Source organism: Microtus oregoni, unplaced genomic scaffold, assembly GCF_018167655.1.
Source record: "Microtus oregoni isolate MIOR12 unplaced genomic scaffold, Mior012 000054F_ref0000373, whole genome shotgun sequence".
Classification (NCBI taxonomy): Eukaryota; Metazoa; Chordata; class Mammalia; order Rodentia; family Cricetidae; genus Microtus; species Microtus oregoni.
In genome coordinates, this window is record NW_024543830.1 from 12,859,034 (window position 1) to 12,885,275 (window position 26,242).

The following is a 26,242-nucleotide window of genomic DNA, read 5'->3' on the forward strand; positions in this document are numbered from 1 at the left end:
TCTGTTCAAGATTATTGAATGTTTATTCACTCCAAACACTTTACCTAGTATCTAAGCATACAAGCAAATAAGATTATCACTGATTTTAATAGGAAATAGTAAGCATAGTAATATATTTAATAGCAAATACAGCAACAGCAGTGGCTAGCACTAGATGTTTATTTATGTGGTAGGAAGATTTCTAAGCGTTTTGTGTGCCTCTTCATTGAATTAATTTAATAACTATGTGACGGATGTCATCTCTATTTTTTGGAATGAGGCAACAGGCACAGCGATGGTAGGAAATTCACCCAAGGTCTCATAGCAGGCAAGCAGGTTAGCTGAAATGTAAACTTCACATCCAAACAGACATTTTTCTAAGAAGTAGCAGTAGCCAGGGGTTGTGATACTAGATGCTGGCTCTCTGTGGGTGTAGAGAGAAGATAAATGGTTTGGTGGTCCTTCAGGATAATTCTTCTCTAGGTTACATTGGGAAGAGCTCATATCTGCATAAGAATTTGAAGAAACAAAAGATATCGATCAATTGAAGGGGAAATTGCTGGGGGATCAATAAGGGTGGCTGGGGTAACCATGAAACAGAAAGGTCAAGCCAGGACAAGGACCTGGTGGTCGGTGCTATGAAGAAAGAAAATTTTATCCAAAAATAACATGCTGGGTCTCAGACATTCCAGCTACCTGGGGAAACTAAAGAACTGAATCTGTCATTCGCAGCAGTGGAACAAATTAACAAGGAAGGACAGAGTGACAGAAAGAATCCAACTACACGAGTTGTCAGCCAAGGAGAGCCTTCAAATACTGAATCACACTTCTACGTCAAGCGCAGCCAAGCTGGGTGGAACTGACCTGAGAACATGTGGCATAGAGCTTGGCTGAGTGTCCCGAAACTCAGCCTAAGTAGCTTGGAGATGGGTTCACTTGTAGACAGCCCAACACATGAATTCAGGCTGGTCAGGGGGCACTTTGCAAAGTCAGTGGCCCTCGTTTGAGGAGTATGAAAGGAGGAGGACGGGATGGGCTTTAGTCTGCTCTAGAAGAAAATGAAGTCTGTTTTTTCCTTCCTGATTAGCATTTTTATTGCATCCTTCCTATTTGTTCTGCCTGCTCATAATTAAATACTGCCCATGGTGTCTCGTCTATTTTGGTAATGTGCTCTTGGACACCAATGGATTGGATTTAGATTTGTTTTATGGGCTTCCTCCACTGGTACAGAGTAAACTTAGGGTCTCCATGGCAAGGTGGGCTGGATAGGAAAGGGAGACTAGCACTGGGATCAGGAGCCTCCTTACCCTACTGCTGGGGTCCGAACTGGTAGCTTGGATGAAAAATAGAAAAAGTGTGTGTTCTTCCTGTCTCCAGAGCAACTTCTATTCGTGATGGTATGAAGGCACAAGGTAGCTCCCTCTGTGCTGAGGGTAAGGTTGAGGCCCAGAGGCTAACAGTGACCCTCAAAGGTTGAAAGACAGAGCTGAGGAAAAGTGACGAGATTCTTCTGGATGAAGACACCAGACATTGGCCAAACAAAGTCTGATGCTTGTTCCAGTCGCCATACTTTTTGCCCTCTACACGTAACCTAAAGTCACTTCTATGTAGTCAAGGCCACCTGCCTTGGGCCATCATATTCCTTTGCCCTTCCATTCCCGTGCCAAGCCTCCAGCATCTTCTCTCTTCCTCTTCCTCCTGTTCTTGGTAGCACCCATTCTATTTCCAGGGAGTCGGCTCACATACTCCACCTCTATTCTTTACACAAAGCCCATCTTCCTCCTCTCATCAGGTCAAACTTGAGTCATGATAAGAAGGGATGCATTAGATAGCTGGACCTTATTGAGTATAGGTTTGGCCATCTAGATCAGCAGCTCACAAAGTATGATTCCTACAACCTCCGCAGCAACTTGGCATTTGCTAGACATGCAAATTCCTGGGCTCTACGTAGTGGGGACAGGGTCCTGCCATTCGGTCTTAACCAGGCACCAGGGTTTCTAGGCACTCTCACTTCTGAGAGCCACCTCTTCTTACCGTTTTCCCACAACCTTCCCTCCGTAGCATCTTTACTGAAATCACATCCCCTGTGGACCAGTCTTCTCCCACTGACCCCAGACTCCAGGCTGCTCCACCGTCTGCTGGAAAGACCACTGTCTGAAGAGCTGTCTTTGTCTACTCTGGCATCTGTGACCCTTCTTCCTGGGAGTGCGGCTGTCTCCCACAGTTCCAGCTCTCGCCTCTATTCTGATGATCTCCGTGTGTTTAATCCCTGTCCCCAGTTCTATAAATTCACTCTGACTGCCTATCAGGTACTTGACTTTGAATATTCTAGACAGCTCATCCACATTTTCCAAACAGAACTCCCCAAGTTCACGTCTGAGGTTCCTAATTTCACTTCATTTCCCATTCTGCTTTGCACGGTTCCTCCTCCTGTGTGGTCCAGTGACCACAGTTTCTGCTGCTACCCATCCTTAGGTGGGCTTCCTTCCTCGGTGGCTCGGCAGCTCCAGCTTAGGCTGCGCATCCCTTACTTCTACCCTCTCTGCTCAGCACTGCCAGCATTGTTGTACAAATGCACAGTTCTTTCACAGAAGGGTCTCTGGCCTCTTGCAGTACAGACCCCCAAAGAACTTCCCACCATTTGCTTCCCTGACTGGCTGGCTCCTGTCACTCTCCTTGCTCAGTCTTCTCTATCTCCGCCGGTCATGGTCACACTTCTGAGTACTCGTTGACATCCTTGTCTGCACAAAATGACTTTGGTCTCAGAGTGCCTCCCCACATCACCCGTCTAAGTCAGCAAGTCTTGCCTTATGTGCATCCTCCCCTGATGTCTCTCCCCTCTTCCCCCGGTGCTGGGTTTCCAGAGCACATGGCCCTTGCCAGAGTTCTAGTATGCATCTCTTTGTACCAGTCATTTGCCATCCTCCTCAACTGTGGCTTCTCAGCCCTTAGTGTGACTGCTGACACATGGCTGGAGCTACATACACGCTTGGTTGCTGGTTTCATTCGGTGATGACACAAGGCTCAGCTCTTGCACCGCTGCAAGGCTGGTGAAAGAATCCGCCCATCGCAAGCCCTCAGGCTCCACGACTTTGTCTCCCACCCTTGCTGCTAGTCTTTGTGTGTTGGTTTCACCTGCTCTAGTGTTGACAGTAGAAGGAACGACTCGGAGTCACTACTCAAGACCCTGGACTGACAGCCCAGCCCACCGCTTAGATTTGAGACTCTCTGCTCCTTCTTTCAGGTTTTCAGCAGCCGGGGTTTCCTGATAAATCTCCCTTATGCAGAGAAAATGGGGAAAGGCAGTGCCCCACAACCCCTAGCCTCCTTATCCGTTCCTGCCTCTGGCTGGTCATTCTCTTGAATCTCAGAGCAGTAGCCACATGGCAATACAGGATTTGGGAGTGCTTCCTGCAGTTCTGGATGCTGAGGTATGAAACCTCCGCAGCCAGCGACAAGCAGCCGTGCCTGAATAGCTCTCAGGGAGTGTTTGGTGACCAACAGAATGTAAGATGCTCTCAAAGTGTTTTCCACTGTTGCTGGCCATGCTTTTCTACACAGAAAGGAATGAAGCACAGCAGAAAGGAACATGGAGAGACATGGAAAGAACATTTCTCCACAATTTTCTGTTCACCTCCAAGAAGGACCTCTAGATCAGAAAAAAAAACACAGGGGTCCCCAAAGTGCCAATTCCTCCTGTGTCTTGCTATTAGCCCTAGGCTGTACCCTTCCAAGTTGCAGGCAGACAGAGGTAGACAAACTAGCTTAGAGACACCTCTAAGTGAATTCAATTACCATAGCAACCAAAACTACCAGCATGGAGATTCGGCTCTAGACAGCAGCAATCCTGGCATCCCAAAGAAGCAGTCAGTCAAAGGCCACTGCTGGGAGACCAGGGGGTAAGGGAGGGCAGAGGCACCTCCTAATTCACTTAGGATTGAGGGGTTGTGCAGAGCTCTTATTAGCCAGAGAGAGCATCTGCTTTCCCTACCCTACGTGGACCTAGAGCAACGAGCACATGCTGGCCTCTTGTTTCCAGGTGTCCTTCCGAGGGTGGGCAGGAGATCAGCCTTCCTACTGCACTTCTCTGAAGTGTAGAACTTCAGAGTCAGAGCTCCCTGACTGGGAGATGGCTCAGCTGGCAAACGTGCTTGTTGCCAAGCCTGCCAGACTGAGTTTGATCTCCAGAACCATTGTGGTGGAAGGAGAGCACCCAGACAGAGAGGAGAGAAGGCGGAGGAGAGGAAGACAGAGACCCGGGCAGAGTGGTGACGGTCAGGGTAGGGTCTGCCAATCTCACACATCCTCAGGCTCTGTGACTTTGACTTTCACCCTTGCTGTTCATCTTACACATCTACTTCCCTACAAGTGGTCTTCTAACCATCACACATGTGCAATAGTGCGTGCGCACACACACACACACACACACACACACACACACACACACACACACACACCCCAAATAAATACTTTTAAAGTAATTGAAAAAATGAACAGGAGCAGGCACTCAGAAATCAGATTCCAGCGTTTTAAGCCCAGCCCTTGTAAGGGGTCATGCGCAAACCGCTCAGCCCTTCTGCATCTGCTTGGCTCATCTGATTTATGGGCACGACTGCACCTGCTTCATAGAAGTGTTGGCACAACTGAGAAACCTAGAACGCAGAGAAAAGACCTTAGTGCTGTGTGGTTCATGACGAACAGCAGCTAAGAGTTTGTCATTGCACCCGTCATTGCTATTGTTAATGTCCCCACAGGGATGATGATTCCAGGCTCTAGGTCCTCCTGTCCCACAGATGCTTCCCAGAGATGGCAAGTTGGTTCACAGCAGGTAATTCCTTCCTTCCCTGGAAGCCAGCTAGAAACCAGAGGGCTGCAAAGGACTCTCTGGAGGCCTGATCTGAGTGTGTCACCTATGGTCACTCTGAGAAGTTTCTGTGAGGGCAGATCCCAGAAGATTGGAGGCTTCATTCATTTGCTTCTGTCTCCATAAATGTGTTAAACAAGTGCTGGACTCTAAGGCCATTGGGTTAGGGTAGTGGTTCTCAACCTATGGGTCACCTAAGATCCTGGAAAGCACAGATATTTACATTATGATTCATAACAGCAGGAAAATTACAGTTATGAAGTAGCAAACAAAAGGATTTTGTGGATGGGGGGGGTGGGGTCACTACAACATGAGAAACTACATTAAAGGGTTGTAGCATCAGGAAGGTTGAGAACCATTGGGCTAGAGGCTTGGTCCCCAGCAAGCCCGTTTAAGGGTGTGATGGGACCTTAAAGGGGCAAGTTCTAGAGGGGGGAGGTCTGGTTTACAGAAGTACACCCTTGAAGGTGGGAGTGGGACCGCCCCTTCCTTTGTTGACTGACCATGAAATAAGCAGGTTTTTCTCTGGCACAGCGTGCTGCCTCTCCAGAGGTCCAAACACAGCTGGACCAGCCATCTGCAACTGTGAGCCGAAGGAAGCGTTTCCTCATTCTAAGTTAATCGTCCCGAGCCCTTGCTATGTAATGGAAAGCTGACTGGCACGAGCCTGTGGTCACTACAGTACGAAGGAGCTGCTGCGTTTGACGAAAGCCAACGCTTCCTCAGTAAAGAGGAAAGCTAATAAAGAGCAGTCTCGGAGAAACAAAGGCCTGCTCATGAGAATGGAAGGTGAAGGTGGGTGCCACCTTTGTGCCCTTGTCTCCCGTGTGCCCCAATTTTATTTCCCATGTGGTGTGCGAACATCAGGAGGGCAAAGGTGATTCTCTTCAATAAAGCAACGGCCGTTGATGGTGTCTTGTGTCCTCCTCTGGGACATGTGCTCTTTCATTCCCTCAACAATTTTCTTTTAATCGTGGCGATGAACCAGACCTTCTGTCAGCTGCTGAGAACTGCAAGACAAATACAATTTGGGGAGTTCAGCCCGGCAGCCAAGAAGACCTCAGACTCTGAGTTCTCAGAGAAACCTGATGTGGTACCATTTGGTAGGGGAGAGTGTAGTCAAGTTGAATGAGGGCAGAACAATTAATTCCATACTGGGCAATGGGGCCAGGCATCCTATGTCTGGCTCTGGAATATAGTTCTGCCCACCGGAGAACTGAGATGGGGGAGTGCAGGCGAGAACAGCAGGTACAAAGAGAAAGTGTGAAAGGCCTGTTGTGCAGAATAAGAAGAGGTGTCTAGGGAGGGAAAGGAATAGGCGTGCGCATTGCGTATGTGTGTGTACCCGCGTGCAAGTGCATTTGAGGGGATACTGGAGAGGATAGAAGACGGGCAAGGGATGAGATCCAAGAGTTAATCTCTCTTTTTATCTCTCAAGCAATCAGCAGTTCTCTAAGCCCTAGATAGTATGGCCGGCATTGCTGGGATTTGTACAGCTTTATTTTAAAAAATTCTGTCTCCTGAAAGCAAGAGAGCTGTTGGGCTTGTTTTGGGTTAAGCCCGGCCCTTTTCTGAAGGTTTGCTTCGCTCTTGGGGCTTAACTGTCCCCAGCTGACGGCTTTTTCTAGCCCAGCTTTAATAATCCTGCTGGACAGCACTTAAGAGAGAGCTCCGACCTCCTTCCTCCCTAAAGGGTCCCTAACTACTCCACCCGTCTACACTCTCCCCACTCCCACCTTGCCAGCCCTCATGCCTGAGACCAGCAGCAGCATCTTCCCAGACAGCAGAGGCCCGACCTGGGCCCTTCTGTGCTCTTCCACATCCAGCCAATCAGAGTCCTGATTTCTTTTACCGCTAACCTATTTCTTGCATGCTTCACTTGTCCGTCCACACTAGTCGAGGCCCTTACCAGTGCTCCTCTGCAATGCTGCAAGTCTGCTAATTGGTCCCCCTGCTTCCTATCTAGTCCTCCTCAAATCCACCCTCCACACTACTGTGTCAGAGTGGGCTTGCAATCACAGATCTAATTGTATTATGCATTTGCCCTAAGCCCAGGGTAGTTCCCTGTGACCGGCAGGATGGCATCCAGTTCTTCCATTTGTCACCAGAGATCTTCGTTGACGGACTGACCGTCTTGCTAGTCTTTGCCATATTGTGCCCTGCTTCATTCCTCGGTGTCTGCTCTGCTAGTGTTCACATCATCCCAAGTACCACCCCCTTTCCGGACTCAGCTAAAGTGTCATCTCTTCCAGGGTAGCTTTCACTCAGGGTGGGCCACAAGCTGCCCTGGAGTCTAGGCTTACCGTAGAGCACACGTACTAGCTCTGTTACTACTACCAACATTCCTGTGTGAGGCTTATTTCTGGTTCCTCCTACGAATAAGTGTACTCCATTCGATTGTTTCAACTATTTGTAAAGCAGGGGCTGGAAGTTGGTAAAGTGCATAAGGACATGAGTTTGAATCCACAGCACCCACATAAAAGTTGGGCACAAGGGTGCACATTTGTATCACCAGTGCTGGGGGACAGAGGGCAAAGACAGGGCAAAAAAAATGTATTGGCCAGCCAACCTAGTCAAACTGATGAGCTCAAAGTTGAGTGAGAAACCCTGTCTCAAGGTGGAAACTGATCCAAGAATATACATTAAATCAGCCTCTGGCCTCCACACATGTGCAGACACACACACACATGCATGCACACACACCCAAATATGCATACACACACCTAGCTTCTCTACACCCTCAATCTTCACTGACCTTCCAGTGAGGTTTTTGGTAAACCTGCACATTAGATCAGAGTGCAGACTTACACCCGACTCTCTTTTTGCCATGAGTTTTGTTCCAACAGGGCAGATCCTCCTGGTTCCCTCACTAGCATACTCCTAGCAGTTAGGAGACATTCAATAAGGAAATGTTAGATAAATGGATGAATTGTTCAGTTTTTAACCTTTAGTTATTTTGAGGGGGCACATACCACAGCGAGCATGTGGAGGTCAGGGGAGAGTTTTGTGGAGTAAATTCTCTCCTACCAATTGTGTTTCCTGTTTTTGAGCTCAGGTAGCCATACACTTGGCAGCAAGTGTCTTTACCCACTGAGCCTTCTTACTGGCCTCAATTATTTATTTATTATTATTTTTTATTGTGTTTTTTTTTGAGACAGAATTTCTCTGTGTAGCTTTGGAGCCTGTACTGGAACTCACATTGTAGACCAGGCTGGCCTTGAACTCACAGAGATCTGCCTATTTCACAAGTGCTGGGATTAAATGCGAGCGCCACTACTACTCCGCTGGCCTCAATTATTTAATAAGTGCTTTTCTGAACTAATACGAATGAACAAAGACTCATTAGGTATTCCTTCACATTAAATATGTATTGCGTTCCAGGTTTATTAGTTAAGGATCCCTAGATTATATTATATATAAAGGGGATTTATAAAGATGGCTTACAGGCCAGGTCCAGCTAGTCTAACAATGGCTGTCTACCAACAGAAGGTCCAAGAATCCAGCAGTTGTTCATCCCATGAGGCTGGAAGTCTCAGCTGGTCCTGAGTACATGATGAAATCCCAAAGCAGGCGCCAATGAAGGAAATGATTTTCCACTGAGATCAAGAGAAAGCAGGCAGAGAGCCAACTTCCTTCTCCCATGTCCTTAAACAGGCTTCCAGCAGAAAGTGTGACCCAGATTAAAGGGGGATCTTGCCAACTCAAAAAATCTGGATTAAAAGTGGGTCTTCTCACACGGAACGATTTCATTAAGAACAATCCTTCACAGGTGTACCCAGCCACTTGGGTTTTAGTTCATTTCAAATGTGGTCAGGTTGGTAACCAAGAAGAGCCATGACAACAGGCCTCCTGACAGAGCACCCGTGGCACCTGCAGGGTGACATGGGAAGGGAAAGAAAGCTTCCAGGATAATGGCACCCAGTGGGACTTCCCATGCTCCCTTCCTCATCATCATCCCACTCGGCTGCCATTCACCAATGAGGATGCCAGATATTTCATTTTTTGCCCACATCTGGAACACATGGGAACCAGTGCACAGTGAACCCATGTTTGCAAAATGGACTTGAGCATTGCTTGAGAAGCCAGGAGCTTCGGGGACAGCAGCCTGCCTGGGAGGGAAGGGAAGAGGCTCCAGGGATCCTCCAGGGATCTTCACCCTCATAATACAGGGCAGCAATGTTCTGTCTAGCCACTTTGAGCTTGCGGCTGCTTGCTGTTGTTTTCCTTACACCAAGGCAGGCCATCTCCTTTCTTTATGACTCCGAGTTTGATTTAGCACACACACTTAAAAAGTGGAAGAACAACTTCTTAAATTTGCAGTAAATGTATTGTTCAATAGATTTGATTTATTAGTTGGGAGCCATAGAAGAGCAGCCGTTGGCGATTTATTGTGTTGTCTCAGGAACCGGAGTAGCTGTCTGGATCTGCTTAGGTTCCCATGAAAAACACCCATGAAAGAAAAGACTCTCAGATCATTGGCACCAGTGGGATTGTAACTGCCTTACTTTATTCTGTATGCCATGTGTTGGCAATGGAAGGAGATAGGAAGATTGAAGCCCATGGTAAAATGATTCTTGTTTCTACATGGTTGGTTGGTTGGGGCCAAGAAACAGAGTGGTTTCCAGTCATCCCAACTTGTAAGAGATAGATTCCACTTGTCTCTGTAGTGACTCTGCAGAGAAATTAAGTAGATGGAGTGTGTGTGTGTGTGTGTGTGTGTGTGTGTGTGTAGTGATGGGAGGGTGAATCAAGGCTTATACTTTAGGAGGATTCAAAAGGACCTTCTACAAGACAGTTTTCTTTCCATTCCTGCCCTGAGTACACTGTTCTTCTCTCTGGATGATTGGAAAGTATGGAGAAGTTCTTTGCAGGGAGGAGTGGGGAAGTCTGCAAATGACCTCCATTTAAGTGTTAGATAAGCGGGGGAGGGGGGGGTGGAGGAGGGGAAGAAGGGCAAAATTGCTCCAGAGGGAAGAGCCTGCATGAACCCCCAACAGCTGAAGTGAGAAAAAAAGTGATGTTTAGCACCTGTATGGGGCAAAGGCGGATGTCTTAGTTCGACTTTCTATTGCTGAGAAGAAATACCATGACCATGGCAATTCTTATATGGAAAACATTTAATTCATTCTGGCTTAGTTTCAAAGGTTTAGTCCATTATCTTCATGGCAACATGCAGACAGACGTGGTACTGGAGAAGGAGCTGAAAGTCCTATATCTTGATCTGCACACAGCAGGAAGTGAACTGAGTGCCACACTGTGGATAGCTTGAGCATAGGAGACCTCAAAGCCCCCCTCCACAGTGACACACTTCCTCCAAAATACCACACCTCCCAATAGTGTCACCCTTTATGGGGACCATTTTCTTTCAAACCACCACAGTGGGAACGAGGTACTTGCCCTGCTCCCAGAAGACACCATCCACGCCATGTGGGCTGTCTAGGACTCACTCTGCTTGAGGGAGTTGTATCTAAAGTTTGTTACTGGTTAATTCGGAAAACACAAGCCTATAGCCAGAAGAGTCACTGGGAAAGGTGAGAACAAAGGCCCAAGAGGCAGAGGAGAGGGCTTTACACATGAGATGACCTCACTAAGGGCTTTGGAGAGCAGAGACCATGGCTTCTCCCAGCGTTTCCGTGGGTTCTTGGGAAGGGAAGAGGGTGGATGCGGGTCTTCATAAAACAGCACTGCCTAGGTTAACATTCTATGGTGGTGGAAAAGTTTCTATCTGCTCTATCCAGTGCAGTAACCATGAACTCCACTTGGTGATTTAATACTTGAAGCATGACTCGAACAGTTAAAAAACAAGGCATTTAATTTAAAAATTAATTCAAATAGTCCCATCATACCAGGAAACACAAATATAAGATGTGAGATTCTTGAACGAGGTTCCACCAGATGCTGAGGATGTAGCAGAGTCTTAGAAGAGATTCATATTTGTTGTGCCTAAAAGCAGTGACGTGCAGGGAAGTCTAGGCAGAGGCATAATCAGACTTAGGGCTTATAGCTTCTGTAGAGCACTGTACTGATAAGGGTAGACATGTTATTCCAATGTGCAGCACCCACATTCCAACAGTTCCCATGACAGTTTATGTTGTTGCTCATTTCACAGGCCACAGAAGGCTAGGAAGGGTCTCTCTATGTTCCACACAGTCACCTAGGAATCCAAGCTCCTTTCCTCTTGTGGCTGGGCCTTCATTACATCCTCTGAAACCCTGTTTAGCCACTGGATCAAGATAAAGATAGAGTGTACACAGGGTCACCCTGGGAGTTTTGTGGAGACTGGCCAGTGTTACCTTGACCAAAACTTGGTCACATGGCCAAAACTGACTTCAAAGGACCCTGGAAATGAAACAATCCATCAGTGTCTATTGAAAATAAACAGTTTAATTGGCAGCTGCTACAGATATTCTGTGTGGCTTCTTGTCTCAGTTTTCTGTGAAATAGAAGTAAAGTTAGATTTGAAAAAAGCTAAGGGAAGTAACACATCTGAAATATAAAGAGCTGTTTTGGTTGATTTTTGTTTCTGTTTTGTCTCTTTGCTTTGTTTTGTCAACTTGACAAAAGAGTTGTTAAAAGAGTTATCTGAGAAGAGGGAATCTCAACTGAGAAAATGCCTCCATAAGATTGGCCTCTATGGAAGCCTGTAGGACCTTTGACTGATGTAGGAGGGCCCAGTCTATTATGAATAATGCTATTCCTGGGCTGGTGGTCCTAGGGTCTACAAGAAAGCAGGCTGAGCAAGTTATGGTGAGCAAGTCAGTACGCAGCACCCCTCCATGGCCTCTGCTTCAGTTCCTGCCTCCAGGTTCCTGTCTTGAGTTCCATGCTAACTTTGCTCTGCAATGGTGGGACCTGAGAGCTGTAAGCTGGAACAAACCCTTTCCTCTCTGAGATGTTTTTGGTCCTGGTGTGCTTCACAGTAATAGGCGTCCTAACCAAGACGGGAGCCCCGCTGTGCTCTGAACTGACTCCAGCCTCTTAGCTTGGGCCTCATCACAGCACACCTACTGATGCCAAGATGCTTACACATGGAGATATCATTGGCAAGCATAAGTGTGTGTCCCTTTCACCCAAAGGACAGAAGAGAACTTTAGACATAATGCAGGAAATTTCAGAGCTTTCCCAAGACCATATCTGGTACACAAAGATACAAGTATCAGGTGTTCTCAGTTTCACGGAAAAGAGGCAAGAAGGATGTCTCCTCTGAAAAGGTGGCTTTTGTTGACCATGATATCATATGACACCTGGAATGTGCCTTGAAATTGTGGAATAGAGGTTTTAGGACACAGATGAGCATGCTGGGTCATGAGTTGCTAATGTTCAATGCTAAAATGAGGGGTCATGGAGTGGATCATACAATTTTATCATATATAAAGATTCAAAATGTTTTGAAAAGTTTTGAGAACCCATCTTAACAACGGTTTTGCAGAGAATTAAAAGCCTAAGACCTTGGAGTATAGACATGGGAGCTGGCCTGTCTCTGTTTACACAAGAGCAATGAATGAGTTTGTAGCCGAGTCTCCGACAAACTCATGGAGGCAGCCAACTCAGGCTTTAAGCTCTGGAGAGCAAACATTTAGTTGTAAGTATCACAGATGTGTAGACGGGAAGGGGTTGGATTCTTATGAAATGTGTCTGTTTGTGTGCCAAAGGAAGTAGGTGGATAAAAATGGTGAACAAATCCCTTTAGAGAAACAGCCCACCTCATGATATATAATCACATCATTTGGTTCAGTGAACAGAAATCTGTGGAGTTAAGAAACAGCTCCTGGGCTCCTCAAGTTTTCTTTCATTACTTTGGTGAATGCTAGAAATCTCATTGACTCTCCTTGATTGCCTTGGCTCATGCTCTGTCCCATTTACACGTGAAAACTGTTTCACTGGACACGGCAGTCACTTGTATGTTAGTCTAAATGATTTATCAGTTCTTACTGGCGAGGAGGGGGTGGGTAGAAATGGAGCCCTTGAAGAGCTGGATAAATGACTCAGTTGGTAAGAGCATTCATTGCACAATCATAATCATGCACAACCTGAATTCAGACCGCAGAATGCACGTAGAAAGTGGGGTGTGTCTGTGCCAGTCAGTAACCCTAGTGTGGTAGAGATGGAGATAGGAGGACCGCTGGTACTTGCTGGTTGCCAGCTCCAGGTTCAGTAAGACCCTATCTCAGAGGAATAGGCAGACAGCGATAGAGCAGAACATCCCACATCCTTCTCTGGCCAAACACACATGCATGCATAGGTGCACACATCCACACATGTGCACAGATATACATACACACACACACACACACACACACACACACACACACACACACACGGAAAATAAAAGGAAAGATAGCCAATGGGATAGCTCAACAGATAAAGGTACTTGTCACCAAGTCTGGTGACCTGAGTTCAGTCCTGCAGTCCCACATAGTGGAAGGAGAGATCCACTTCCCTCAAGCTGTCCTCTAACCTTGAGTATGTTCACACACACATAAACTATATAAATTGTAAATAAATAATTATAATAAATTTTTAAAAAAGAAAACAGCCCTTAAAGTGTACGGTTGCAGAAACAGGGTACCAGAGAATAGAAAGAGGTGGCAATGGCAGAAATGTCTAGGGGGTAGACTCTGATTTCACACATCCTGAGGTGCAGGTGCACACTCATCAAAGAGCTTGGTGACCTGCCTGAGTTCATACACACTGTCTGGGGAGCTCTACCGAATATTTTAAGGATCTGGTTTTGGACTCATCTAGACTCAGCGACAATGCCCTAACAGTTAACATTTTTATTTGTAATTGAATGTGAGGCATGTTTTCATAATTTGACACCATCCTTATGGGCCCTGTGGAATAATGCCATCATCAGAACCCTTTCGGGCAAGGGGGGTAATCCTTAGAGAAGTGAAGTGGCTTGCCTAAAGTCACCCAGCCAGTAAATGTCAGAGTCAAACTTTGAAACCAGGTCCGTCCAGGGAGACTGCTCTCCCCACTAAGCTTCCACTATCGGGACTTGTTGCTATGGTTCTCGCATAAGGCTATACTGCAAATCCAGCAGCCTTTGGTCTTGGCGTCTTTAAGCCATGCTTGTCTTTATGGCCGCAGCTGCAAATAATCAGGGACATTGCAATTGGCTGTGTCCTGGCTGTTCCCAAGGAGGTGATGTTCTAAGGATGTGATTCACTTCTTGCCAGGGTGGGAAGAAAGGAGCCCCCACACACCAATCTGGCTGAACACTGGCCTGTCTGCACAGGCAGAACCAGTTGACTCTCATGTTGTAGCCTTTCCCTGGAAGGGGGTACCATGGGGCTCTTTTTATCTAGGATTGGCCCAAAAATATTACCCTTGTTCTTTTTCTCTGCCCACTCCCATTATGTCCTCCTCGTGTTCTTGATTGAGATCTATCAGAAAGGGACCAGGAGACTGACCAGATGGCAAACTTGTGCCATTTTCCATCACTATAATCAAGGGAACCACAGGACTCACTGTTAGAACAAACCATAATCCAGATGCACTGAGTAGCTCCCTAGAGCCACACAGTGTCAGGAATCAGTTGGCTGACACATAGTCCCTGCCTTCCAGCACACAAAGGCTAGAACGAGACACCTCTGTGCAGACAGCTAAGCCCACACAGGTAGAAAGAACCATGGTTGGGGTACACCCTAAGGGGGAATAGTTAGTTTATCTGGGATACAGGAAAGATTTTTTACCAAAACTTAGCACATGAACCTTGTGCTGGGTATTTAAGGTTTGAGTCTGCTAAGAAGAGAGTGATCGGTAGCTACTCCCTCGGAATTGAGACCAAGATTCTCTCCTGGAAGGAAAAGAGAGACTCCTAGGAATAAGCAAGTTAATGAGCTTAAAAATGTGGAAAACACAGAGACTTGCAGAGTCGCAATCATATATACCCTGAATCCCACCACACCCCATCAACCCCAAGGTTGCAAAAGCAGTAAATGCTTCCTCAGAGAGGAAGTTGTCTGGTAGAGCTGGCTTCAAGTTGGGCAAAGACCTCTAAGGATGCAGGGTTCCCAAGTCCTCTCCCCGCCAGCTGGGTTAGCCTTCCTGGCAATCAGCTCCTTTGCATTACCCATGCTCCTGTATATAATGGCAATAAACTCACCGCTTTGCCAACTGCACTTGAGTGGAATCAATCGTTGGTCAGTCACCAGTCCCCTGGCTGGGGTGAATGAACATTTGGTCACTTCTCCCCTCAATGTGAGAACAGACAGAAAACAGTGGTGGGCATTTCTGGAGGATGTGGCAGCATGTACAAGGGCTTGAAGGTGTGACGGGACAAGATGCCATCAGAAAGATGGCATAAGAACAGTGTAAGTGGAGGTCAGGAAGGACTGGAAGTGAGAGAGAGGGCACTGATGGTGACAGTCCAACAGGAGAGGGTAGTGAGATGTAGCAAAGAGGCAGGGTGGTCAAGGATGGAACCAGGGTGAGCTTGGAAAGGATCCTCGGCATGAGAATGAACTTAAACAAGTCTGTATAAACGCTCCCTGGAAAAGGACAGACAGAGAACCAAGGAAGAGTAAGAAATCATCCTGGAGACATGCAGGAGGAGGCACCTGGAGCAAAGAACAGCTCGGTTGGTAAGGTGCTTGCCACACAAGCATGAGGACCTGAGTTTACTATCTGATGCCCCCATAAAAAGCCAGGTGCAGTAGTGTGTGCTTACCATCCCCTCTGGGGAGGTGAAGATAGGAGGATCCCTGGGGCTTGTTGACCAAACATCCTAGCCTAATTGGTGAGCCCCAAGTTCTAATTATGAGGCCTGTCTCAAAGAATGAGGTGACTGCTATAGAAGCCCCTCCCGCCCATCATCTTCCTTCATGCATCTATCAGTGGTGATGTCTACCATGAGGGCATAGAAGACACAGCCAGTAGCCAGTATGGGGCCGTTCCCCAGATCAAAGTTGACATGCAGAGCTAGATGCAGTGGTCTAAGTGAAAATACTCACCAATAGACATATATGTTTGCATACTTGGTCCCCAGTTGGTGAAACTATTTGGGAAGAATTAGGAAATGTGGTCTTGTTACAGGTGTGTCCTGGGGAGGGGTAGGTTTGGAGATTTCAAAAGTCCGCATGATTCCCAGCTCTCCCCCTGCCCCCAACGCCACCACCCTGCTTTGTGCTTGTGGATCAAATGTAAACCCTCAGTTTCTGCTCTAGCACCACGCTTACCTGTCTGCTGCCATGCTCCCCACCATGGTAGCCATGGACCATAACCCTCTGAAACCATGAGCCCCAAAGTAAATGTTTTCTTCGCTAAGTTGCCTTGATCATGGTGTTTTATCACAGCATTAGAAAGGTAACTAAGACACCGCATATACTCCAAGATTTGCAGGGTAGTACTGGATCCCTCAGAGAGCCTATGTTGCTTACAGCCCCTCTTCCTGCTTATGGTCTACTGTGTCCCTCCTCGTATGCTCATATTCTTTTGAACTGAGAGAAACGGACTCCAAGAGTTAATTCATCAGTTCCTCTGCCCAGTGGTGAGATGGGCGTGGGGGTGAGAGGCAGGGATAGGACCAAAGAAAGTGACACCAAGAACTAGGGGCTACCCGTTGAGCACTCCCTTTGCAGTTTCATTCCATGGAACGCAGCTGTACATATGGGTAAGGCAGGGAGGTGGGAGCATGTGGACAAACGGGTCTTGGAACTCCTTCTTCCTGCATAAAACTGGCCCCTAGGACACTGGCCTGGCAATCCTCTTTCTTTTCCCTGTCCGTCCAACCCTGCCTCTGTTCTTTTATGGTCTTCTGGAGATTAGGGACTCAGCTATGCCAGTGAGGTAAATTTGACACAGTCGGCTGTGGCCTGAAATCTGTATTGTCATGTGCACATTGACTTAATGTATATGCACGCACACCCGCACACGCACACAATCTGGCAGTTATAACTCCTTCCCTAGACAGATTTCTCTGTACTTCCTATCTTGAACAACCACCAACTGCCCAAATTTCATGCATTGTTCTAAGTATGTTCGCTATGATATTTACTGAAGTGCCACAATTCTATCATTAGACATTGTAGAATCGAGAAAAAAAAAAAACCCAAGGCACAGAGAGGTCAAGCATGCTCCCTAGGGTCCCACGGCTAGGTAACAACAGAGGCAGGTTCAAACCTAATCACCATGACCTCAAAGTCTATTTTCTTTTTCCTTCAAGGCTCACCGCACTCTGACAGGTATAAAGGTTGCAACCCTCAGAAGAGTCCCAACTCCAAAATGCTTGCCCAGCATGGGACAAACAGCCAAAGTAGGACAGGAACAAGGAGTGGGGGGGGGGGGGGTGAGAGTGACCCTTCAGGAAGCTCACGCAAGCTTCAAAGAGCAAGTTTGAGTACAAAGTGCTGCACAGACAATAACAGCCTGGCATGTCAGCAAAGACAAAGCTGACTTTGAGCAATGCTGCTCCTTCCTCTAACAGACCCCAGGATGACAAGCTCTGCAAACAGTGGCCAGAGCCTCGGGACTAGTGAAGAATCCTCCTGTGTGCAGGAAAGGATACAGACACACACACACATACGTGCACGTGTGTGCACGCACACACACACACTCAGAGTCTTCTATAGGAACACTATCCTTAAATAGAAAGGATAACCTGAAATACACCCTGAGCTTGCAGGGCATTCACACACACACACACACACACACACGCACGCACGCACGCACGCACACACACACGCACATGCACACGCACACTCACTGGGGCCAGAGTGACTGAACCAACACTTCAGCAGAGCCAGTGGTGAGAGGAGGAAACCTAGTGCCCTGGCAGCTCCTGACTTTCAGTTCCTATTTAAAATGTCTGAATTGGGAGCATCGACAAGCTCCCAAATTAGCTTTTTAAATAGAAGCCGAGAGTTAAAGGAAAAGCGGCCGTGTCATGGGGGAAAAGCAAATGAAAAATCCCGGCCAGGCTGGGCCAGAGGCAGAGGGGGGAAGGAACCAACAGACATGGCTGAGGAGATTCCAGTAAGAGATGGAGGGCGGGTACCCAAAGTCTCCTGGACAATGTCTCTTCCGTCAGTGTCTCAGATCCAGCACCTCCTTTCTCCTCTACTTGTTCCATTTTCCTCAGCATCTGTAAACAAAACCCACACTGGCTTGAACTAGAAATCCAAGCCTCCCTTACTTTTTTGCCAGTTATTGGTGACAAAAAGAGCAGTTCACAGACACTTCTTAGACTACCAGGTAGGAGCATCTGAGAGACAGGATTGGAGAAGGTGGGGCAGGGTGTCCAGTGAGTGTCCTGGCTTCAATTAGGGTTTCCAAAACCCCGGAGGGCACATGTTGTCTCATTAATAGATCACTCCAAGAGTCTACTGCTGTTCCTAGGTAACCATTTGTTCCCTGACAGTTTGGAAGACTTGACTCCAAAACTACCTTCCCACTGCAGAACAACTGCAGGAATGTAAAGGAAATCCTAACCTAGGCAGAAATAAAATTTTGAATTTCCACTGTCGGGCAGAAGGTGGAAAACCAAAGGAAAGTGTGCCTGTTGGACCAGACCATTTCAGGGACAAAGTACATTCCCTCAGGGGTCACAGCAACTATTAAAAAATAACAAATTAAAAAAGCAAAAACAAAACCCAACATCAAAACCTCTTCCCCAAGGAGAAGAGGGAGGGAGAATCCCTGCCAGGGCCTTCCCTGAATTCTTCCTGGGTTGGCCAGGGAGTGGCACTGTTGTTAATCATTATTACTGTATGCAAATTAGTATGCAAATCCCCCAGGGTTCTAGGACTCTTGGCAAATGCTAATGGGGTCCACGCCCACCTCCTGAAGGGCCAATTGTGCACCTTTCAGACTGACAACTTGAGGAAGCTTTGGTTAGAGTAAATGAGCCTATGAGAAGCTCCGAGCTACCAGAGGCCCAGAGTAGCTGACACCTCAAAAACTACTCTTCACCCTGTACTTCTGGAGCGGGCTCGGTTTGCCACAAGTCAGAACCGCTACTCTGGACTCAGGAAGGTCTTTTTCCAGCCACAGTGAAAGGCATGCCCTGCCAAGTCCACTGTCACCCTCGCCGCGCATTTCGCATTTCTCTCCATTTGTGTCTCAGCATACACCTCTCCACACTTCAGAACTGCGATCCCCCAAGCCAGAGCGTTCCGGTCCCTGCAGAGGCACAAAGCTGCCTGCTTCGCGATCTCCAGGCCCGGAATTCCCAGCACCCAGGCCAGAGACACCCGGAAAGCCAGTTGGCTCAGCTGCCGGGGCAGCACTACAGCCGTACCGCCCCGGTGACCAGGGGACTACTGGCTGGACACTACGCCCCATGGGCGACCGTCAGTCTCCCACTCCCCATCCTGGGTCGAAGTATTAAGCAATAGGGATCTTTGGGTTTCTGGAAAGGTCCGAAGGCCTGGGCCCGTACTGGGAAGATAGGGAAGTGAGAGTTAACATTCCCAAATCCTCGATCTTAATTCTGAACAACCGTGGTGAAGGACTGGAGCAAATCCGGACCATGACCTCTCACTCCTGTAGGAAAGCGGCTCAGGCAGTTAGACACCCCTGAGACCTTTCCAGCTTTGGCACAAGCAGCTGACAGTTCAGGGTCAGCTTGGAAGCTTGCGCGGAGACAGGCAGAGCCTCACTAGATGACCAAGGAGAGGAGTTGCTCTGCCGCGTGGACAGTGAATGGGAAACGGACATCCAGTTAAGTGTACACACCCCATGCGCACACATGCCGGTGCTCCCTACCTCTTTCCAAGTCCCCAGCCACACACGCCCCCGAACTCATGATCACGCCGCGCCCGGCTCCTCCCCCACTCCCAAGCCAAGCTCACCTTGCCACGCTCGCCCCATGCCCACCCTCGCCGGCACACGCGCTCACACCCGAGTCGGCGGCACACTCCACCACCACCTCCAGGCACACCCTAAGATTCCTCCACTCTCCTGAGAAGACGCACCAGGCTCTGCCTAGTCTCCCCGCCCCCCCTCCCTCTACACCCCCCACTCACGCGCGCGCCCCTCTACACACACACACACACACACACACACACACACACACCCTCGCGCAGAGTCACTCCCCCTCGCACGCCCTCGCCCTGGGCACCCTCCCGCGACGAGGCTCCCGCGTCCTCCTCCTCGCTCCCTGCGCTGCCTGGTGGCTCTGCGCTCTCGGGCCCGGCCTGGGGCCGCTCGACCCGTGGGGGATCGGTGGGGAGCGGAGGGCGCAGCCTCGCCGCCTCCCCCGGACTCTCCTCTCCGCCCCGCCCGCGCCGCGCCCCCCACCGCCTCCTCGGGAGAGGGACCTCGGGAGAGGCAGCCCCGTGGCCGGCCCGGCTCCTCTCCGCGCGGCACCGGCAGCAGCAGCGGCGGGGGCAGGGAACAAGCGAACCGGAGCTCACGAGCCCGAGAGCGGAGCGGCTAGGCGGGGAGGGGACGCGCTGCCGAGCTGGGGCTGGAGCGGCGGTGGCGGCGGCGACAGCGGGGGAAGGACGGCCCCCCGGACGGACCGACACACGAACCGACCGAGTGAGGGAGGAACGTGCGAGACTTCGCCGGCGAGGAGGAGCCGCCCGAGCGGCGGCTGCTGGGCGCTTCCCCGCGCTGCTGGGCGCTCTGTGCCTCGGCGGCCCCCGGCCGCAGCTTCCTCGCGCGCGCGGGGCGCGGGGCCTGGGGCTGGCTTTGGCGAAGGTAAGAGGGAAGCGACCGAGCCTTCTGGAGCCAGCAAGTGCGAGGAGCGCTGCTCCCACGCCTGTTGCTCCAGCTGCCCACGCGGCACCCTCCCACTCCCGCGCCCGGGTGGGTGGGCGCTGGGTCTCCGGAAGGATTGGGGGTGGGGCCGTGGCCGTGGGGGAGCAGGCAGCGAGCCTGGGGGCGTCGGTTCCCTTGGCTGCGGAGCCACCTCTGGGCACCCAGGCTCTGAGAGGTTTGGGGGTGGGAGTGTGAACCTCTGCCCTCTTGCCATTGGCCTGCCTTCCCTTGCCGGGTGCCAGAAGCAGCGCCCCGGGATCTGTCTGCAGGTGGCGACGGTTTGCTCCGTCCCTGCTCTTTGTGAGCCAAGGAGAGAAATGGCTGAGAGTGGAAGCTGGGAGCCGTTTGGGGCGCTTCGCAAAGTTCGCCAGCCCAGCGAGTCTGTGGTGCGCCTGCCAGAGGCTGGGGGCTGGTCCAGCTGGTCGTGCCTGTCACATCTTCCACCCTGTGGGCCCTAGGAAAGGTCTCTGAAGTGTTATGAACGGCCCCAGAGAAGGGGTTTCAAAGACTCTTTTGCTTTACAAGGTGTTTACACAGGGGATGGGCAGAGAAGTTACCTAGAATCAACTAAATTCCTGCACTTGCTTAGTGCTGGCATTTTATTCGGCCTACGGTATTCTTCTTTCATTCAGGGCAGCCTTGATAAGACAGCAACAGGCTGAGGTTCCAGACCTGAAATCAAGGCAAAGAGAAGTCTCCGTGTATTTGACGTGCCTCTGAACTTTCACAGGGGGATAGACACAATGCAATCCGTAATCAGGTTTTACAGAGTGGCCATGCATGTATGAATCGATGCATTACTTACTCTTACTTCAAGGGAGCCTGAATGTTTATCTCGGGGAAAGGGGCTTCTGGGTGTTCGTTCAGTGCAAAGCATGTGTAAGGCCCATGTGGACACATACTGGCCCGCAGAAAGGAGTTGATGTGTTTATTTTTTCCGTGGTGCGTCTTGAATGCTACAAGACTCCAGAGGAGGAAGGATTAGCAGCTTGCTCCCTTTTGCTGTTGAGAAGGCTGAAAACCAAAAGAGTTCAGGGGAAACTGCCCTGACCATCCTAGGAGTGGCACTGTGGAGAAGGCTATCTGTGTGTCCCAGGCCTGTGCCGCAAGGATCTCCAGCTTGGTTCCCCCACCCATTTCATACCTAACAAAATCCCACCAACAGACGCAGGGCAGACTCCCTGGGAGCGTCAACCGGTCCCTCAGACCAGCTCCAGTTTCTGGAGGCTCTCTCCTGAGGTCATTGAAGGGCAGATCTTGGTGGTGTGACATTTTTGCCATTTTTTTATCTGTGCTCAGACCCCAGGAAGAGAGGTCTGTCCCCTTTTGATTCTCTGCCTCCAAAACCAAAGCTGTTTATCAGGGCAGCTGACTTTTTAAAGCAAGAGAAAGTGGTTTCTTTTTCCAAGATTTTCCCGCGATCGTCATTTCTGAGTTTTCCTGGTTGTAATCTCCCTCCTGCATTTCTCCCTTACCCCACTGCTGAGTCTTTCCCACTGTCAAACTCTTTTGCCACAAACAAAAATAGCTTCAGAGTTTTTATTTGTAAGGCATCCACGTCCTAGTAAAACGGTGGTATGGGAGGTGTGTGCAGTGCCATTGGCTGGAAATGGGGCCGCACTGTAGTGCCTGTTGCAGGGTCCATATCCAGGCAAGCTCCAAGTGGCGCTGGCACTGTTAGCGGTGAGTGTTGCATCGACAGCCTTCAGAAGTCCTGTTTGAGCCAGGTCATCCCTACAGGGTTGTGTGGTGGGTGTGGCTGGTATGGGCTTGGGCATGGTGTCTGGTGGGATGATTGTCCTCTTCCAGACTCAGACGTGTACCGTATATGACCATGCGCACGCACATATGAAGGCACATAGAAAGTGGCAAAAGGGTAATTGCTATTTTCTTGGTACTTTTAACCAGAAGGATGGGTTCTGAGTCTCTGGAGACAGTCTGGCACTTGCATGACCTTCTTGAGAAAGGTGGTTCTGGATTATTATACAGGGTAAAAGTTCACCCTTGGGACAAGAGACTTTAGGATAGATAGGGAGGGGATTAGCGTTGCCTTTCTCTGAGCTTTCGGTTATCCATCAGAAAGCAGTTTGTGTATTACTCATGGCCTTGGAAAAGAAGAGTTGACTCAGTGAAGAGGGTGAGGGGAAGGAGCTCAGCTCACAGAAGCAGGCAGCTGGTACTGGGACTCCAGAATCCCAGGGGCAGCACTGTGAGACTAGAAGGAGGGGTCATTGTCCTTTCAGGGCCATGTGTCTGGCTAACAAGATTCTCCAGGGTACCTCCTGAATCAGCAATCTCTTAATCTTTGCCATTTGAAACCCTGCCAGGGCCCATCTCTTTGATAAGGCAGGGATGTTAGGGGTCATGAGTCAAGGGGCCAGCAAGAACCTGAAGCCTTAGCCCTCTTTCCTTCCGAGGAGGGTGAGGGGATTTCTGTGGGCAGACTAGGCCTTGGATTGCCTTGGGTTCCAAGTGATGCAGGTTGTGTGTCCTGTTCTGGGCATCAGCCTCATCAGGAATTCCCAGAACTCCCTCTGCTGAGATGAGGCTCAGGCTAATTGCATCCCCACAGCAACCAAGCCAGATGCTCTACTTCCCGCTCTGCATGGGCAGCCATCATGAGGCAGGCTCAGAGAGACAGGAGATGGAGCGTCTGTGTCCTGGATCCAGGAGAGTCATTTGAATCAAAAGGTCCTCCTTCATTTTCTCTTTAGGCTCTCGTGTTACAGACGAAGATTCTGCAACCCAGAAAGTTAACGGTGGCTTGCTTTCAAAAGTTAAGGGTAGTACTAAAACAGACGGAAAGGTCCCTTGGAGCCTGCGCTCTCAGCTGCCTGCTTCTTCTAAGGGAGCATTAGGATCGGGCTGTACCTAGTTCAGGGAATCCATTTGACAGGGAGCCAGACAATGGTCTGGTTTGAAAACCGTCCAACCCTATATATATTAACTTAACCACTTGGAAGGAAACTTCTGAGGCTTTGACATTTTTTTTTCCTGTCACCAATAGGCAAAAACATCATGGGGTTTTTGTGGGAGTAAACTAAACGTTGTATGATGTGGAAAGGTGCCTTGGATAGTGCCCAGAACTTTGCTGGTGCTCAGGAAACTTGACCTGAGTCAGAATCAGAACTATCTATAACTAATGTTTAGCTTATGTTCGTTTCCCAGGCCCTCACCCCTTGGAAACCTAGCTAAGTATACACTGGGGAGGGGGGGCAGGGGTCTCTCCTGGTCCAAAGAAAACACAGTTCATTGTTAGGGTGAATGCTTTGAAGACAACTATGCAATGCAGAGTGTGTTTCTGAATCGTCTCTCAGTGGTGTGTGGATTACCTGCTGTCACGGATGAATGACCTCCTCTCTCCTCCGTTCTCTCAGTTCCTATAATCAAGGGCTCATCAGGACCGTGCTGTTTTTCTATCCTCTAAGCAGTGACATCTATAGGAAACAGCATTGTCATTCTCTTTGTCTTCTGCAGCATCTAAACAACCTTTCAGGAAGAGAGGCACTTACGAAGATCCCCCTTCCCTTAGCATGTAGGTGGGGAAACTGAGGCAGAAATCAACTCCTCAAGGACACTTATCTAACCTACAGTGAGTCTGCAGACACTTAATTCTCAGGATTTCAATTCGGCTCTGTCTTCAGAGTTTACTGTTTAGAAAGAGAACAGCCACCCTTGACAGCCTCAGGAAACAGCAGCAAGGCATAGAGTTAAACAGAGAGCGCAAGCAGCATCTGCCAAATAGCGGTCCTGGCTCGGGTACCTGCTCAAGCACTGCATGCACTATTGCCACTTGCTGGGCTAGATGGAAAGCCTTTGCCCTGAAAGATCTTTGTGGGTCCCAGGGAATGTCCTGCCTAGAGTGACTCCCAACCAGTTCTGACTATTTATTAATCATTTAGGAAGTCACAGTCACTCCTTAGCTCTCATTTCCCTTATGTGTAAGATGAGGACTACAGGGGTTGTTTTGGTGACTTGATGGAAACCGTCTATGGATGCATAAGGTACGGAGCCTGGTGTGGTCAGTGCTCAGTCATCCATTCAAGGTCAAATCCTGGACCTGTGTTTCAGGGTTGTCAGAATGCTAGGTATCAATAGGCCTTAGATTTTCTTATTCATGAAATGCTAGACACCATAGACTCTTCTGACTGGGGTTGCTTTGAGGATGAAATGAGATGGCATGGGAGACAGTGCAATACCTTGCATCGAGTATCTGGCCATTTCTTACTGTTGATGCCACTACTGTTAATGAAAGGATATAAAGCACCTGAAATCCAAGCTTGGCGTGGCAGGTGCTTGAGCAGAGAGGCAGAGTGCAGAGAGCCTAAAGGAAGGAGAGTCTTGGGAGAAGAGGAAGCATCACCAAGAAGGAGAACAGGTAGGATTTTAATGAGCAAGGCAAGTGGAGGGACAGGGGAGATACTCCAGAGACAGACATCCAGTGTTTGTTTGTGAGCCCGTCTCTGCTCTTGTTGTTGGAGGCTAGGGAGGTACCTGGACTGCCTAGCTGATATGTTAAGCTGGGTCCCTGTATGAAGATGCTGGAATGTCAGGCCAAGGAGTTAGAGTTTTATTTCACAGGCTACAGAGTGAAGCCCAATCAGAAACTTGCTTTAAGGAGATTGCTCTGAGTAGAATGAATTCCAAGGAAAAGGGGGGAATCTAGGAATGGGGAGAGTGAGACCAGAATGCCAGCAGCAGGGAGGACCCAGGGAGCCAGTCTTTCATGGTGTTTCATTATTTGGCAATCCTTGGAATGGAGTACAAAAAACATGGTCAGGTGGTGGCTGGTGGTGGCACACGCCTTTAATCCCAGCACTCAGGAGGCAGAGGCAGGTGGATCTCTGTAAGTTCAAGGCCAGCCTTGTCTACAGAGCGAGTTCCAGGACAGCCAGGGTTCCACAGAGAAACCTTGTCTTGAAAAACAAAAACTAAAACAAACCATGGCCAGGGTAAGTGGCCTAGGGTGAGGGATGCTGTGGGCAGGAGGTGAAAAGCAGCATTCAGGATGGAGAGAGTATAAGCTTTTCTGTCTCAGAGGCATCTGGGTAGGAAAGACCAGTAGCAGCTCAGGAGCAAAAGCACCATTAGAGCCTGGAGAAGCCGGCGAAGTGGCATTCCTGGAGAGAGGAAGGCCAAAGTTCATCACCAGTCTGTGTAATAAGTCACCCAACTCCAAAACCAGGCCCACAAACAACGCCACAGACTCCCAAAGTCACCTCTACCTCATTTATTTCAATACAGAAATAAACCAAGTGCGTTCTGGAGAATCCAAATAACTGAGCTAGGATTTGGCTCTGCGCGGTGCGTGGTGCGATCAGTTTAGGATTAGTGGAGTTGAGTGTGCCAACCCCAAACAATTTCCCGTCACTGTTACGTGTGTTTCTGTGTCACCACATGGCTTCCCACAGATGGTATACATTTGGGGATTGCAGAGTCATTTCACTATCATCTTTAAAAAGCCAAATCTGGGAAGGTAAATCTGCTTCCCCAAGCCGAATATAGTTCTCCGTGCCATTGTTCCCTCCATCCTCACAGGTGATGGGGAATGTGGTGCAGAGAGCTGCGCATGAAGGGCAAGGGTGCCCAGCCCTGAAGACGCTCGGAAGGGTGCGGTAGAGGACAGGTGAGAGAGCCTGGCATGGGATGGTGTGTTGTTATATAATGGGGAACTCTGGGTTCTGGGCAGAT

The 26,242-nt window shown here is 49.1% G+C and overlaps 1 protein-coding gene and 1 long non-coding RNA gene across 4 annotated transcripts in view; one reads left to right on the forward strand and one right to left on the reverse strand.

Moving 5' to 3' along the window:
• Positions 1-473: 473 nt before the first annotated feature.
• LOC121437753 lies at positions 474-17,893 on the reverse strand. The gene is made up of 3 exons (XR_005973011.1): positions 17,844-17,893; positions 15,802-15,890; positions 474-485 (listed from the first exon to the last, which is right to left on the reverse strand). It is a non-coding gene; the product is annotated as an uncharacterized LOC121437753 (long non-coding RNA).
• A 1,970-nt stretch (positions 17,894-19,863) lies between these two features.
• Positions 19,864-26,242, forward strand: part of LOC121437948 (potassium voltage-gated channel subfamily D member 3) — a 223,732-nt gene continuing 217,353 nt past the window's right edge. For 2 of the 3 annotated variants that reach the window (XM_041638093.1, XM_041638096.1), the window contains exons 1-2: positions 19,864-20,491; positions 26,090-26,177. The gene's annotated coding sequence lies outside the window, so the exon portion shown is untranslated. The remainder of the gene's footprint in view (positions 20,492-26,089; positions 26,178-26,242) is intronic. The other variant, XM_041638095.1, reaches the window with a different exon arrangement.